The following is a 14,183-nucleotide window of genomic DNA, read 5'->3' as shown; positions in this document are numbered from 1 at the left end:
GGAGGTCTCGCTCGACCCTCGCTCGACTCCGCTCGAGCGAAAGCCGCTCGACATTCGCTCGAGGGTTTTAAGTTCGCTCGAGCGAACGTCTGTTATAAAAGACAGCGCCGCTCGAGCACGATGGTTTCTCTTTCAGTTTCTTCCTCCCGTGCGTTTTTCCTTCCCTTTTTCTCAAATTTCCTCGTTTAATCGAGTTGTTTACCTTCCGAAATCATCCCCAAACCAAGGTAAATCCTTTTCTCTCTTGTATTTTCGTGATTTGGTGCTTTATTTTAGGGTTTTTCCGTGTGTTGTTATGCATTTGGGTTTTGGATTGGGGTTTTTGAAGTTTTTCTTGAAATTGTTCCATTTCTCTTGGTTTATTAAGGCCATTGTGTAGCCATTTTTGGGATTGGTTGTATTTAGGAGGATTTTGAAACTCCCATGGGGTTTTGGCCGAGTTTCACACTTGGATGCACTCCAAGTATTCGATAAAATGCCTCAATGAAGTTTGAATTTGGTTTTTCATCATACATTGGCATGGCATTGTTCCTTTATCTATTTCATGTCTATCCTAAGCTCGGGACATCGTTTAATTAGGATTGCATTATGTTTGAGGGTGTTTTAGTTTAGAAATGGCATTGGCATGCACATGAGTTTGCATTAGCTTGAAAATTGCTTGGAATTGGTTTTCACTTGGGTTGGCATTGGCAATGTTAGTCAATGCATGTTGGTCTTTCACATGGGTCATACATGAGGTTTGGCTTTCGCGTGCCAATGGGTTGGCATTAGCTTGTAAATGGCTTGGGTTGTCATTGCATATGTGTCATGCACGTGGTTGGCATTAGCATGCATGTTGGTCTATCACATGAGTAGGCATTAGCATGCATATGGGACACTTTGACCTAGGCATTTATTATTGTTTTGAAAAATGAGGAGTGACATAGGGCATGCACCGAGTCTTGCATTGTCAGTCGGCATTGTTGCGTCAGCATGCATGCATTCATCACGTCTTTGCATTGCCTTAGCCTTGTCTAACGTCTTTGACTCTGTCTACAGCCGAAACCATGTCTCGACGTGTTCGTCCTCGCCAAAACTCTCCTGCACCCGTTCAAGCTCAATTCCATAGTGCCCGAGCCCAAGAGTTATACTCTCAGAACTTCTCGCTTCGTACTCCGATAGTCGAGCGTGAAGTGACTTTAGGTGAGCTTTCCGAGACTATAATTCCCCGCATTTTTGAGTCTCGTCAGTGGCAGGCATTGACCACTGGTCATCCCACTCCTTCTGTGGAGATGGTTAGGGAGTTTTACTCCAACATTCATGACATATCTGTCGATGACTCATTTGGAGTCAGTCTCAGGAATGTTGTTTTCCGGGTCACTCTGGGCATGATAACGACTTTGCTAAATGCCCCTCGTGAGCACTATCCCGAGTTTCCTTACTCACGGACACCTCCTCCCAGTCCACAAGTCATTGCTAGTTGTCTGTGTGGTCGACCTAGTAGTTGGGAAGGGACAACCCCTATTTCAACTGCTCGTTTTACCCCCGATCACCTCATTCTGAGTAGGATTGTTCTTACGAACTTAGATCCTACTGGTCATAATAGTGATGTGGGTCTTGACCGTGCCCGTCTGTTGTATGCCTTGATCAATGGTGTCTCCATTGATCTAGGAAGTCTCTTGTGTCGGGTTATGATTGAGGCACATCGGTCCTCCAAAACACGGACTGGTTTGCCCTTGCCGTGTCTAATCACCCGACTCGCTCTCTCACAATCTGTTGAGTTCCATCCTCAGGAGCCTAGAATTGCCCTTAAGGCTCCTATTGGTCGTAGGACGGTCCAGCTGAGTCGTGCTCACACCACTCCACACCCTCTCCGTGTTGAGCACCCTCCCGCTCCCTCCTCTCAGCCTTCGAGCTCCCGACCATCCAGTTCTCAGCCGTCTCCCTCGGCTCCATCTAGCTCTCAGCCATCTTCCTCGGCCCCCGGCTCGTCTGAGCCTTTTCAGCAGGTACTTGAGTATCTCGCCCGTTTTGAAGCGCGGTTCGATACTATAGATGCCACGGTTCACAGCCTTGATGTGAGAGTTGATAACCTACAGCAACTGATGACTCAACGCTTCAACGACATCGAGAGGCAGCTTAATGAAGATGATGAGGATGCTGATGGTGATGATTGAGACCCTTGGCCTCTTGTGACAAAAAGGGGGAGATTTTGGGGAGATATTGGTATCAATTGTTGAGGGGGAGTAGTACAGTATTAACTCAGGGGGAGTGTTTCTTGTACAAACACCTTTTTTTTTTGTTTTGGGGGAACAGCAGCTTTTGGTTATTTTTTGTTGGTTTATATTTCTTGTTAGCTGCTGATTGTTTGACTAATATTTCTTGAACTCCTGATTTGTTCTTAGTGAAGTATTTCTTTTCTAATTATGATTTGATTTGAGAATTATGATTTGAGAATTGCAAATACGTTTTTGTGCATATGTGAATGGGTATGTTTAACCGTTTGCTAAGCGTGTGCAGAAATATCTCAACATGTTCAAGAATATGGTTCTAGTTGGGTGTGCTAGGATTAGGTCCTATGTATAGGTTAGAGGTTTTGTCACAGAAATGCCAAAGGGGGAGATTGTTGAGGGAAAAATGAGTGTATTGGCATATTCTTGTGAAAACCTGTGTAAAAGAGTGTTGTAATAAGTGTCGTTGCGGAAAGCTTGAAGTGTGCTCATTATTGGTCAAAAGAAGCAACTTCGCTCGACCCTCGCTCGACAGAGCGCTCGAGCGAACTTGGGCAGATTGCGCCGCTCGACCCTCGCTCGACATGCAGCTCGAGCGAACTCAGGCAGATTCAACCGCTCGACCCTCGCTCGACACACAGCTCGAGCGAACCCAGGCAGAGTGTTTCGCTCGACTCTCGCTCGACACTGAGCTCGAGCGAACTCAGGCAGAGTCGACCGCTCGATGCTCGCTCGACATGGCGCTCGAGCGAACTTAGGCAGAATTCGGCGCTCGACCTTCGCTCGACACCTCGCTCGAGCCAATGTTCCAGATCACTCACAATGTAGGGTTTTGAACGCCTCATTTGATGGGAACTATAAATAGAACAGCATGGCTTCTGTTCTATGGGTGGAGAATCAGAGCAAAAACCCTAAGGGCCTCCAAGAACATCTTACCCCATTTGATTGATTCTTTCTTGGAAAAACATTTCTCCACCACAACATACACAAAAATCAGTTTTTACTTGAGTCCATTGAAGTGGACATTTTTGTTGGCCGGAAGAGTCCGGAGCTGCCGTTGATGCAGAGATCGAGAGGTTCTCGTGGGAAACTATAGGAAGGTCGGAGTTCCGACACTACATGCGTGTAGAGATCGAGTGGGTCACTCGTGGTGTTGCAAGCCAAGTTTAGTTGCTACAAAGGTTTTGTGAGTGTTCTAAATTGGTTGTAACAAACTAAAGTTTCTATAGTGGATTTGAGGTGGTGTCTTACACCCGGAGTGGTTTTAGATTTTGAAGAGGTTCTTCAAATGAGTTTCCACTCCGTGAACAAAATCTTGTGTTGATTATTTGTGTTATTTGTTTCATTTATTATCTGCTTGTTTGATTTATTTTCAAAAGGCCATAAAAATTAGATTACACCTATTCACCCCCCCTCTAGGTGTAGTGTTGTGTAGAACCACTGCTTTTTCAATTTCTAACTAATATCATATCCAGTTACACGACCAATATTCAGGTATATTTTCTTTCACAACTTACTTTGATCTGATGATTGGCAGTAAAAGGGGGAAAAAAAGAAGGTGACTAATATCCTAAAGAGGTGTTCAAAAGCGAAATGCGAGGTCGATCATTGACCTACTGTGATGGAAGCTGTCGTGTTCCTCTCATGCAATTTCCCATTTCAGTGCAGTTTCTCTATTTCAGTGAACCCGGCCATATGACTAAACGTTTGGCTTTGTATATATAAGACACGTTTTGCTGGATAATTTGCTTTGCCTTACTTCATTGTTTATCTAGCTAGCTTTATGCAGACATGATCATGATGTGCATACATGTGGGATCAAAGTAATTACTTGTATAATTAATTGGTTTTTTATAATTTGCGTTTTCGTTGTGATCATCACTACTACCCCATTTGCTGTTTTAAAAGTTGAGAATTTCCGTCACCAATGCATGCTTACTTATCCCTAAATACTATTTTTTATTAATTAATATACGAACAGTATTACAAAGGTGGAATTAATTTATAAATATGAACAACACTCAACAGTACGTCCAAATTGAATAATTTCCAAATATGAAAAACACTCAACAATTTTATTAGTTTTTTTATTAGAAAGTATTGTGAAATCAATACTTATTCCATAGTTTAAACTGGTAGAAAATTTTTAATTTAATTATTTGTATTATATTTTTAGCGTTCTACCTCACATGTGGGTCAAACTCTTCCTCAATAAGCTAGTAAGCTCAATATGTGGAATATTTAGTTAAATTGATCGAGCATAGAATACTCAGAATTCATACTCAGGACTTTTGCTCTTATATAATGTGAAATCACCACTTTTTATAAAAGTTTAAACTAATGGCATGAGAAATTGTAGATTAATTAGGACTTGTTTGGACACTTAAAGTATCTTAGAACTAAGTGAACAGTAATAAAATTATCTACAAATAGTGATGAAATAGTCTTGAGTTAAGGTATTTTATTGGATTTTGAGAAAGTTGGGAGAAAAAGTTGAATAAAAATATTGTGAAATTATAAATTTGTTAGAATATAATTTTTTAATTAATTAATTAACATCATGCGTTGCACGACATTTCCAAATTAATCCCATTAGGAGATATAAAGTGTCATTCTGATAGTTTATGATCATATAAAAAATAAAAACATTCGATAATTATAATTTATACTAACGATAGCTCCCAGCGATACCGAGTACGATCCAATTGCTTAATTATTTCGTTCCACCTTGGTGCTTTCTGCATGCATGAATTGATAGCTACTTTGTAGTAGTCCACAATGATGAAATTGGGAATCTTCTGCTTCTCCAAAGTTAAACACATTGCTTTTGCCTTCCTACTTTTCCTTTCATTAATTAGCTCTCTCTTTTTGTATTTTGCTATCTTTTGCATAACTTTGGAGTCATTGCCTTTTCGACACGTGTTTCCATTTTCTGTAAATTTTTTCCCCTTTTTCCACGTGGTTTCCGATTAGAAACGTCAAGAAGTCCCTTTACACTTGTTCACGGTAGAAGAAAGGCACTTTCCAGCTACCAGCTACCAGCTACACACAAATTTCTAGAGATCGGATCTCTTATAATAGTAGTAGTAATGAATTCAAATTAGGCTGACTCTTCGTAATTTAGTTTTAAGTACTGTTCAAACTACGTATAATTATGTCACTCGGTTTTTTTTATTTTAATTTTTATAATTAGAGGATATAATATGCCATATTATTGATAACTAATAGCATAAAATATAAAACATTAAAAAATGCTTAAAGAATGAGGTAAGATAAAAATTTTATAAATAGTAACTAATAAAATGACTTGTGAATAATAGAAAAATAACTTAAATAAATTATTAATTAAATTTTGAAAAATGAGCGAGAAAAAATTGAATAAAAATTATTATAAATTTAAAATATTATTAAAATATTAATTTAGATATTAATATTTTTGTTTGAAGATTTGAAAAAGTTGAATTGTCTTTCATATTTTGTTTGAAAGTTTAAAAAAATTGTAATTATTAATTTGAAAGTGTTTATATTTGAGTGATATTTAAAAAAAAAAGATAAGATAAGATAAGATAAGATAAGATAAAATAAAATAAAATAAAATAAGATAAAAATTATTTCTAAATAATTCTTAAAAAGAGAAAGCGGGGCAGCTGAAGGAAGTGGCTAATAATTCTATTGTGCTCAAGTGGGGCAGGTGATGCATATTCATAGACCTACTATCGAGAAACCTGATGGAATTAAAGGAAAAAGAAAAGCAAAAAAAAATATTTCTTTTACGTACGAGTCATTCCATGATATTTGAGCTTTTTCTGAAATTATTGTTATTCGTTAAATCTTTAATTTGCTTTGTCAGTCATAAATTAACATGATGGCCTAATTTGCTTTGGATGAGATTTCTTTTGTCTGATTTCTTTTGTCAGTCATAAATTACATTTGGATGAAATTATTGTTGTACGTGAGAATCTTTCACTCATGATGTGTTTCATTTTCAATGTTTTTGTTTTTTTTTTCTCTCTTTTTTCACTTTATTAATACTGATATACATTTTATTTAAGGCTATATTTTTTAGTCTTGATAATTTGATACATAAAGGATAAAACCGTAAAAGTAGTGCTATGTGTTTCTATGGGCCTACTTGAACTCTTTACCATAAAAGTAGTTCTAGTGGGAGACTTCTTACAAAAGAAAAGAAAGACTGTTTTTAATTTGCTTTCCAAATCATAAATTAACAAGATGACACTCATTTTTTGACTGGATAAGAGCATCTACATTCGGTTCCTCATCCCCATTCCTATAATTTAACTAAAATACTCATTTTCTCAAATTATTCCCTAAAATTTGTTTATCTTCTAAAAACCTCCTACATCCCATTCCCCATCCCTATCTTTAAAAGTTTTTTTATTACTTTTTTCTCTCTCTTCTATTTACAATTTTAACTACTAACTCTTTTGTCTTATTATTTTTTTTTTTGTCAAATACCTACTGAACACCGAACCCGAATGACTATGGCTTCTGCTCATAGACCGAGATTCAGACCCAGAGATTCAGACCGAAACCCTTCTCGGAGCCCCACTTGCCCCGAAGCCACCATCCATTCAGACCCAGAGATTCACCCTCGTTACGCTCGCAGGTCTCCACGCCAAGATCGATCTGGGCAAGCTGCTCCAGCAAACGATCGCAGACCGAGATCAAGAACTCCGACATGGTCGCCGGCAGTGGTGTTACCGTGCTCCCCCAGCGGTCTTTCGGGTCAATCTCGACGCCACGGTCAAGCAAGAGCGCGGCGACGTCGGTGAAGCCCTGGCAGGCCGCAACATGAAGAGCGCTCCGACCGTCGATGTCCTTGAAATTGACGTCAACGCCGGAGTCGAGGAGCTCGCGGATCCCTTCCAGGTCGCCTCCATTGGCCAGGTACATCAACCGGACCCCCGGATCGATCCCCTCCGCAACTTCGTCATTCTCGGTAACTGACCCCTCGTCGTCCGTGTGCCGGTCCGGCGCCAGCGACGACTGCTTTCCCATTGTAAACCTCACTAGTGGTTTGGATGGTTCCATTGCCAGATTTACGGAACTTACAAGTCAGGAATCCCGTTGCTGCGATGCTCAGGAAGCAAACCGTTCACCCTAGTGAGAGGGAAGAACACGCGGGACGGAAGGGGAAAAACAGGAGCCAAATATACGATGCGGATGTACAGTAGGTCCCCAAAGATGGGGATTTCCTGTACAGACCGGAAACATAGATCGTAAAATGGGGAACGGGATGTGGGGTGTTTTTATGACAAAACCCTAAAAAAATCCCTAAATTATAGGGAAAACACCCATATGCAGACCCGGATGGGGATGCTCTAAGATATCTTTTGTCTGAATGATCTAAGCGTGCCGCAAGAGGTCGGGTATTTATTACATCATTTGTTACACGATATGATCTTCAAATGAAATTTCTGGTACTCGTTTTTCGTTTGAATAATTTATTTTGAATACTAACATTTCCATAAACTATTGTTGATATTATAAAAGAAAAGAAAGATTTTTTTTTTTTTTTTCAAGTCATTTCAAATGATTGAGCTGATCTTAAATTATTATTGTGGAAAATCTTTTACTTAAATTATTGTTCATCTTAGAAAAGAAAAAAGGAAGACTTTTTTTTGGAGTCATTCCATGATATGATTGAGCTGAACATAAATTAATGTTGTAGGAATATTCTGCTTTATAATAAATTAACATGGTGACATTTTTATTTTTATTTTTTGCTACCTTTATCTTTGGATAAGAAAACTTTTGTCAGATCAACTGCTTGAATTTTTTGTTTGTTATTTTGCAACTTTTGAAGACCTATTTTATAATTTGAGTTTTATTCCACCTGCATGTCTTTCCTTTTACCTATTTTGGTTTTTTTTAGCTCACTTTTTCCACACTGGAAATACTTGTTTGTATATTTTAAATAGTACTACTACAAGTTTTACACTTTATAGTCAAATTATTAATACCGATACATTATATACATATATAGGAAAACATCAATGTCATTAAACATAAAAGCATTACAAATTGTTCTTATGAAGCCAAATAGCTTGGGAAACCGACATTGGGACATGATCCCACCACATTTCATGAGTATCTACCAGATTCTAAGCATGTCTAGCCAATATATGTCCAGCTTCATTTCCCAATCTGTGAACATCTACGCTTTACACTCTTGGAAATAGCTTAATAATCTCTATATTTCTTGCAGGAAATGTCTAAGAGGTGTTAAATTTTCACCAGATGATTGAAGCTCATTAACCAACAATAATGCAATCAGTTTCCAATATCAGCTTCGGGACTCCCTATTGAACACTATTGCCCAGATGACTAACACAAGAGGGGGGTGAATTGAGTTGTATTAAAAAAAATAACACTTATAAATCAAATATATAATATAAAATATAAACAAAATATGAAATAACAATAAATATAAAGAGTAAGGGTAAGAGAGAAGCAAACTCAGTATGTTAACGAGGTTCGGCCCCACTGCCTACGTCCTCGCCTCAAGCTACCCCTTGAGGATTCTCGAATTCACTATTCAATCTCCTTCAGGTGGAGATAGAAACCTATTACACCTTTGAACAACACCGCTACAAAGGATCCGTGTAGAACAGTACCCTCTACACTTGCAATCACCTTACACGTGGTGATTTAACTATTCCCCGTGTAGATACTTTCTACACGCACAAGGGTTATACACACCCTTTTTCTGATACAAGAGTTGATAGTGGGTAAGTTATCAGAAAACACTCCTCAATGAGTGAAATAAGAACAATACAGCGCAAACTATATCTCTCAAAATGAACAAGAATTAAGGCTCAATGCTTAGAGAAGAGAGAATGAAAACTTTGAATGAATGTTGTATGTTCCGGATGTTGTAAATGTAAAGCTCTCAAATGATCTATTTATAGGCATATGAGATTTCATATTCAAATTTAAAAAGATTCACATGTCAAAGACAACATCATTCACTTTTTCAAAAAATTCAAATAAAAGGTTCTTCTTTTTCAATTGTCAAATACAACATCATTCATTTTTCAAAAACTTCAAACCTAATCTTTTACTTTTGGCATATGACAAAAGGAGCACACTTTACTTTTCAAAAGATTCAAACCTAATCTTTTACTTTTTGTATATGACAAAAGGAGCACACTTTACTTTTCAAATTTTTCAAATAAAATCATCTACCTTTTGTATAAGTCAAAAAAAGCATCAATCACTTTTGAAAATATTCAAATAAAACATGCACATGTGAAAGATGACAATCAATCATCCTTAATATTTTCAAAGTTCAATCCTTTAATCAAGATATGCACATGTGAAAGATGACAATCAATCATTTTTCAAAATTTTCAAATTTAATTTTCAAAATATTCATGCACATGTGGAAAATGTATTTTAATGCTTTATGATAAAATATTAATTTTTGAGCCTTAATCCTAATTTCGAATTTTTAAGAGATTTACATATTACTCTATGACTTTAATGTGAACTTGTTCCCTTCTTGCTCATGCTTGGTTCTTTGATGTGCTTGACTCCATTGTGTGGACAACTTGAGCTTGAGACTCCTTCATTCTTTGAATTCATTTGTTATCATCAAAATCCATGTGTAGATATATAATTACACAAAGCTTGAAACCTTATGTTCAACAATCTCCCCCTTTTTGATGATGACAAATACTTGATAGAACCTGAAGCCTGTATTAATACTTAAGCTCCCCCTGAGAATGTGCGTTAGTTTTTCAAGCAAAAATATATAAATATAATTCCAAGCATATATAACAAGTTTAGCAATTTAAACAATATTAATGTTCTAGTCTAAAACTTCTCTCCCTTTTGGCATCATTAAAAAGGATAGGCAGCAAATAAATGGACTGAAGAAAACGGTGCGTTAATAGACACTGTAGATAGTTGAAAAAATGGAGCCGTCCGTGACCCGACAAGTGCTGCAAAGCCTCGAGGCCTAACTCTATGAATTCAGTGCGGCTGAAGATTTAAACAATCGCCTGATGTTGTTGACAAACGGGATTGAAGGCTCTAAGTTTCTATAAAAAGAATGATCATTTTCACCTATTGGATACCAAAAAAAATACATCGCTTCTTGACCTGAGTTCTGTTTTTCCATAACGATAGAATGGCCGAACAATTCTCTTCCACTAATGTTCTAGACTTGAATCAGGAACCCTTGATGCATCAACCATCAATCTTCTCTCCTGAGGCCGTCAATACCATGATAGGAGCAGAGAACTGTTTTTCTAGTAGGACTGATTCTGAGATTATTGCAGAATCAAGAATGCTCAGTAGTCAATATGCTGCCTCTGTTACGATCATGTCTCGGAGGTTAATGGCGAGGATGAGTGAGATTGATCATCTTAACATCCAAATATCTGAGTTACGACAGAAGCTTGCTAATAAGGATAGAGAAAATAAAAGGCTAAAGCAGGAAAACAAAAAGTTGAAAAAATTTACAGATTGGTATGCTCATGATCTGCAACCACGAATAGAGGAGCTGGAACGAGAAAGGGTTCAGATACAAGGTCAACATCGGCAGATAACAGCAGAGGTTCATCGTTTACTAGAAAAATAGGGATAATCTACTGTTAATCTTGCTGGCTTAGTAAGAAAACTTTTGACAATGTGTATCCAGCATATCTTGTATTTCTTTTGACTAAATAAGATTTGAAGAGACAATTATTTGTCTTGTTCTTTATGCTATTTCTATAAAATCAGTCTTAAAATTCATCCGATTTGTATCAAATCTTATTCTCATCTCTATAACTCATCTACATTCCTTCAACATTCTCGCTTTAAGTTTTCAATTCTTTTCTCAATGGCTCATTCTTCTAACATTCATTTAGATTCATCCATGAGGTATTCAGCACCTCAACCTCCTGTCCTTTCTGCAGCTACCATTGGTGCCATGTTGCAGCAAGAGAATAATAGTTTGGCTAATAAGTCAGACTCCGATGCTATCTACGACTTGGTGAGTCTTGGGACTCGCTACTCATCCTCTATTGTTGCTTTTTCCCAGCGAGTACAAGCCAAAAACCATGAGGTTGAAAGGCTTAAAGAACAAATTGTTGTACTTCAACGAATTGTTCAAGAGTCTCACACAAGGGAATGAATCATTCGGCAGAAGAATAAACAGTTGAAATCTCTATTAGATTCTTCATTCCGCTTGCCAGTTCCCATGGATAGGGATGACATGATATTGTATGAAGAGAATGAGCGTCTCAAACATGAGGCTAAGAACCTCAAGTTTATGTAAAAGTATTTAAAAAAATATCTTTCTATTTTTATGAACTCTGATCTATCTTTTAAGAGATATTCATAACATGCATCATACCTATTTCTCTTCTAATCATACATAATCTATCTTCTGGTAAAGGTTTTGTGAATATATCTGCTAACTGATCGTGTGTGTTTGTGAACTCTAGTACTATATCGCCTTTCTGCACATGATCTCGAAGAAAATGATATCTTATTTCAATATACTTAGTTCTAGAATGCTGTATTGGGTTCTTCGAAAGATTTATAGCACTTGTATTATCACATTTGATTGGAATGTGATTATACATGAGTTTAAAATCTTCAAGTTGTTGCTTCATGTAAATAACTTAAGCACAACAACTACCCGCAACAACATATTCTGCCTCAGCAGTAGATAATACAACAGAATTTTATTTTTTACTAAACTAGGAAACTAGTGCATGACCTAAGAAATGATATGCTCCACTAGTGCTTTTTCGATCTATTTTATAGCTAGCATAATCTGCATCTGTGTAGCTGATTAGATCGAAAGATGTGTGCTTAGGGTACCATAACCCTAAGTTAATTGTACCACTAAGATATCTAAGAATGCGCTTAACTGCAATTAAATGTGATTCTTTTGGAGATAATTGAAATCGTGCACATAAGCACACACTAAACATAATATCTGATCTACTGGCTGTTAAATATAATAAGCTACCAATCATATCTCGATATATTTCGAGTCAACTGGCTTACCGGATTCATCTTTATCAAGTTTAGTTGATGGGCTCATTGGTGTTCCAATTTCCTTAGCACTTTCCATCCCAAACTTCTTTAGTAATTCCTTAATATATTTTGATTGATTGATGAATGTCCCACTTTTTGCTTGCTTAATTTGCAATCTGAGAAAGAATGTAAGTTCTCCCATCATGCTCATCTCAAATTTTTCCTGCATAGTCTTAGCAAAAACTTGACACATATTTTCATTAGTAGCACCGAATATTATATCATCAATATAAATCTGAATCAAAAGAATATCATTATTTTCATATTTAATGAAAATAGTTGTGTCAATTTTTCTTCTTGAAAAACCTTTTTCAATCAAGAAACTACTGAGTCTCTCGTACCAAGCTCTAGGAGCTTGTTTGAGTCCATACAGTGCTTTTGTGAGTTTGAAAACATGATTTGGGGAAATATGATTTTCAAAACCTGGAGGTTGCTCAACATATACCTCTTCATTTATAAAACCAATTAAGAAAGCACTTTTAACATCCATTTGAAAAAGTTTGAAATCTTTATAACAAGCATATGCAAGTAGCATTCGAATAGCTTCTAATCTTGCAACTGGTACATATGTCTCATCATAATCAATTCCTTCTTCTTGATTAAAACCTTGGACTACAAGTCGAGCCTTATTTCTAGTAATGATTCCGGACTCATCTTTCTTGTTTCTAAAAACCCATTTTGTTCCAATGATAGTATGATTTTTGGGTTTAGGAATAAGTGTCCAAACATCATTTCTTTCAAATTGATTCAACTCTTCTTGCATAGCTAGAATCCAAGATTCATCAAGAAGTGCTTCATCAATATTTTTGAGTTCAATCTGAGATAGAAAAGCAGTATGATTGCAAATATTTTTAAGAGATGATCGAGTACTTACACCTCGTGAAGGTTCTCCCAAAATTTGATCCACTGGATGATCTTTCACAAATTTCCACTGTTTGGTTGCATCTTGTATTAAATTTTGATGATCTTTCCTGATGGCTCCATGTTGAACTTCCTCTATTGTGTTCTTTTTGTTGAGATTGAGACTTTCCGTGTTATTTATACCTCCTGTTTCTTCATCAATAGATTTCTTGGAGAGTGTAGAATTAGATTCATCAAATACTACATGCATAGATTCTTGTACAGTCAAAGTCTTTTTGTTGAATACTCTATAAGCTTTACTATTAGTAGAATACCCGAGAAAGATACCTTCATCAGATTTTGCATCAAACTTGCCTAAATTATCCCTGTCATTCAAAATAAAACATTTGCATCCAAATACATGAAAGTAACCAATGTTGGGCTTTTTCTCATTCCAAAGCTCATAAGGGGTTTTATCTAACTTAAACCTTAGCATAACTCTATTTATAACATAACATGCAGTACTTACCGCTTCGGCCCAAAAATAACTAGGCAAGTTGTTCTCATTGATCATTGTTCTTGCCATCTCTTGAAGAGATCTATTTTCCTCTCTACTACCCCATTTTGTTGAGGAGTTCGAGGAGCAGAAAAATTATGCACAAAACTATTTTCATCACAAAATGTTTCAATATTTTTATTAACAAACTCTTTTCCCCTATCACTTCGGATACTTGAAATAGTATAGCCCTTTTCATTTTGAATTCTCTTGCATAACTTGGTAAAGGCATTATGTGCCTCATCTTTATGAGCAAGAAAGATGACCAAAGTATATCTAGAGAAATCATCAATAATAACAAATACATAATATTTTCCTCCTAGACTTGCAACTCTATTTGGTCCAAAAAGATCCATGTGTATCAGTTGCAATGGTCTAGTCGTGGAAATATGTTTCTTGGTTTTAAAAGAAGTTTTTGTTTGTTTACCAAATTGGCATGCATCACAAATTTTATCTTTAAGACAAAGTTTTTGGTAAACCTCTCACAAGATCATTTTTTGAAAGTTTGGAAATAAGTT

The sequence above is a fragment of the Carya illinoinensis genome, chromosome 15, assembly GCF_018687715.1.
Source record: "Carya illinoinensis cultivar Pawnee chromosome 15, C.illinoinensisPawnee_v1, whole genome shotgun sequence".
Lineage (NCBI taxonomy): Eukaryota > Viridiplantae > Streptophyta > Magnoliopsida > Fagales > Juglandaceae > Carya > Carya illinoinensis.
The sequence above is the reverse complement of the archived record's forward strand: the minus strand, read 5'-3'. Positions refer to the sequence as shown.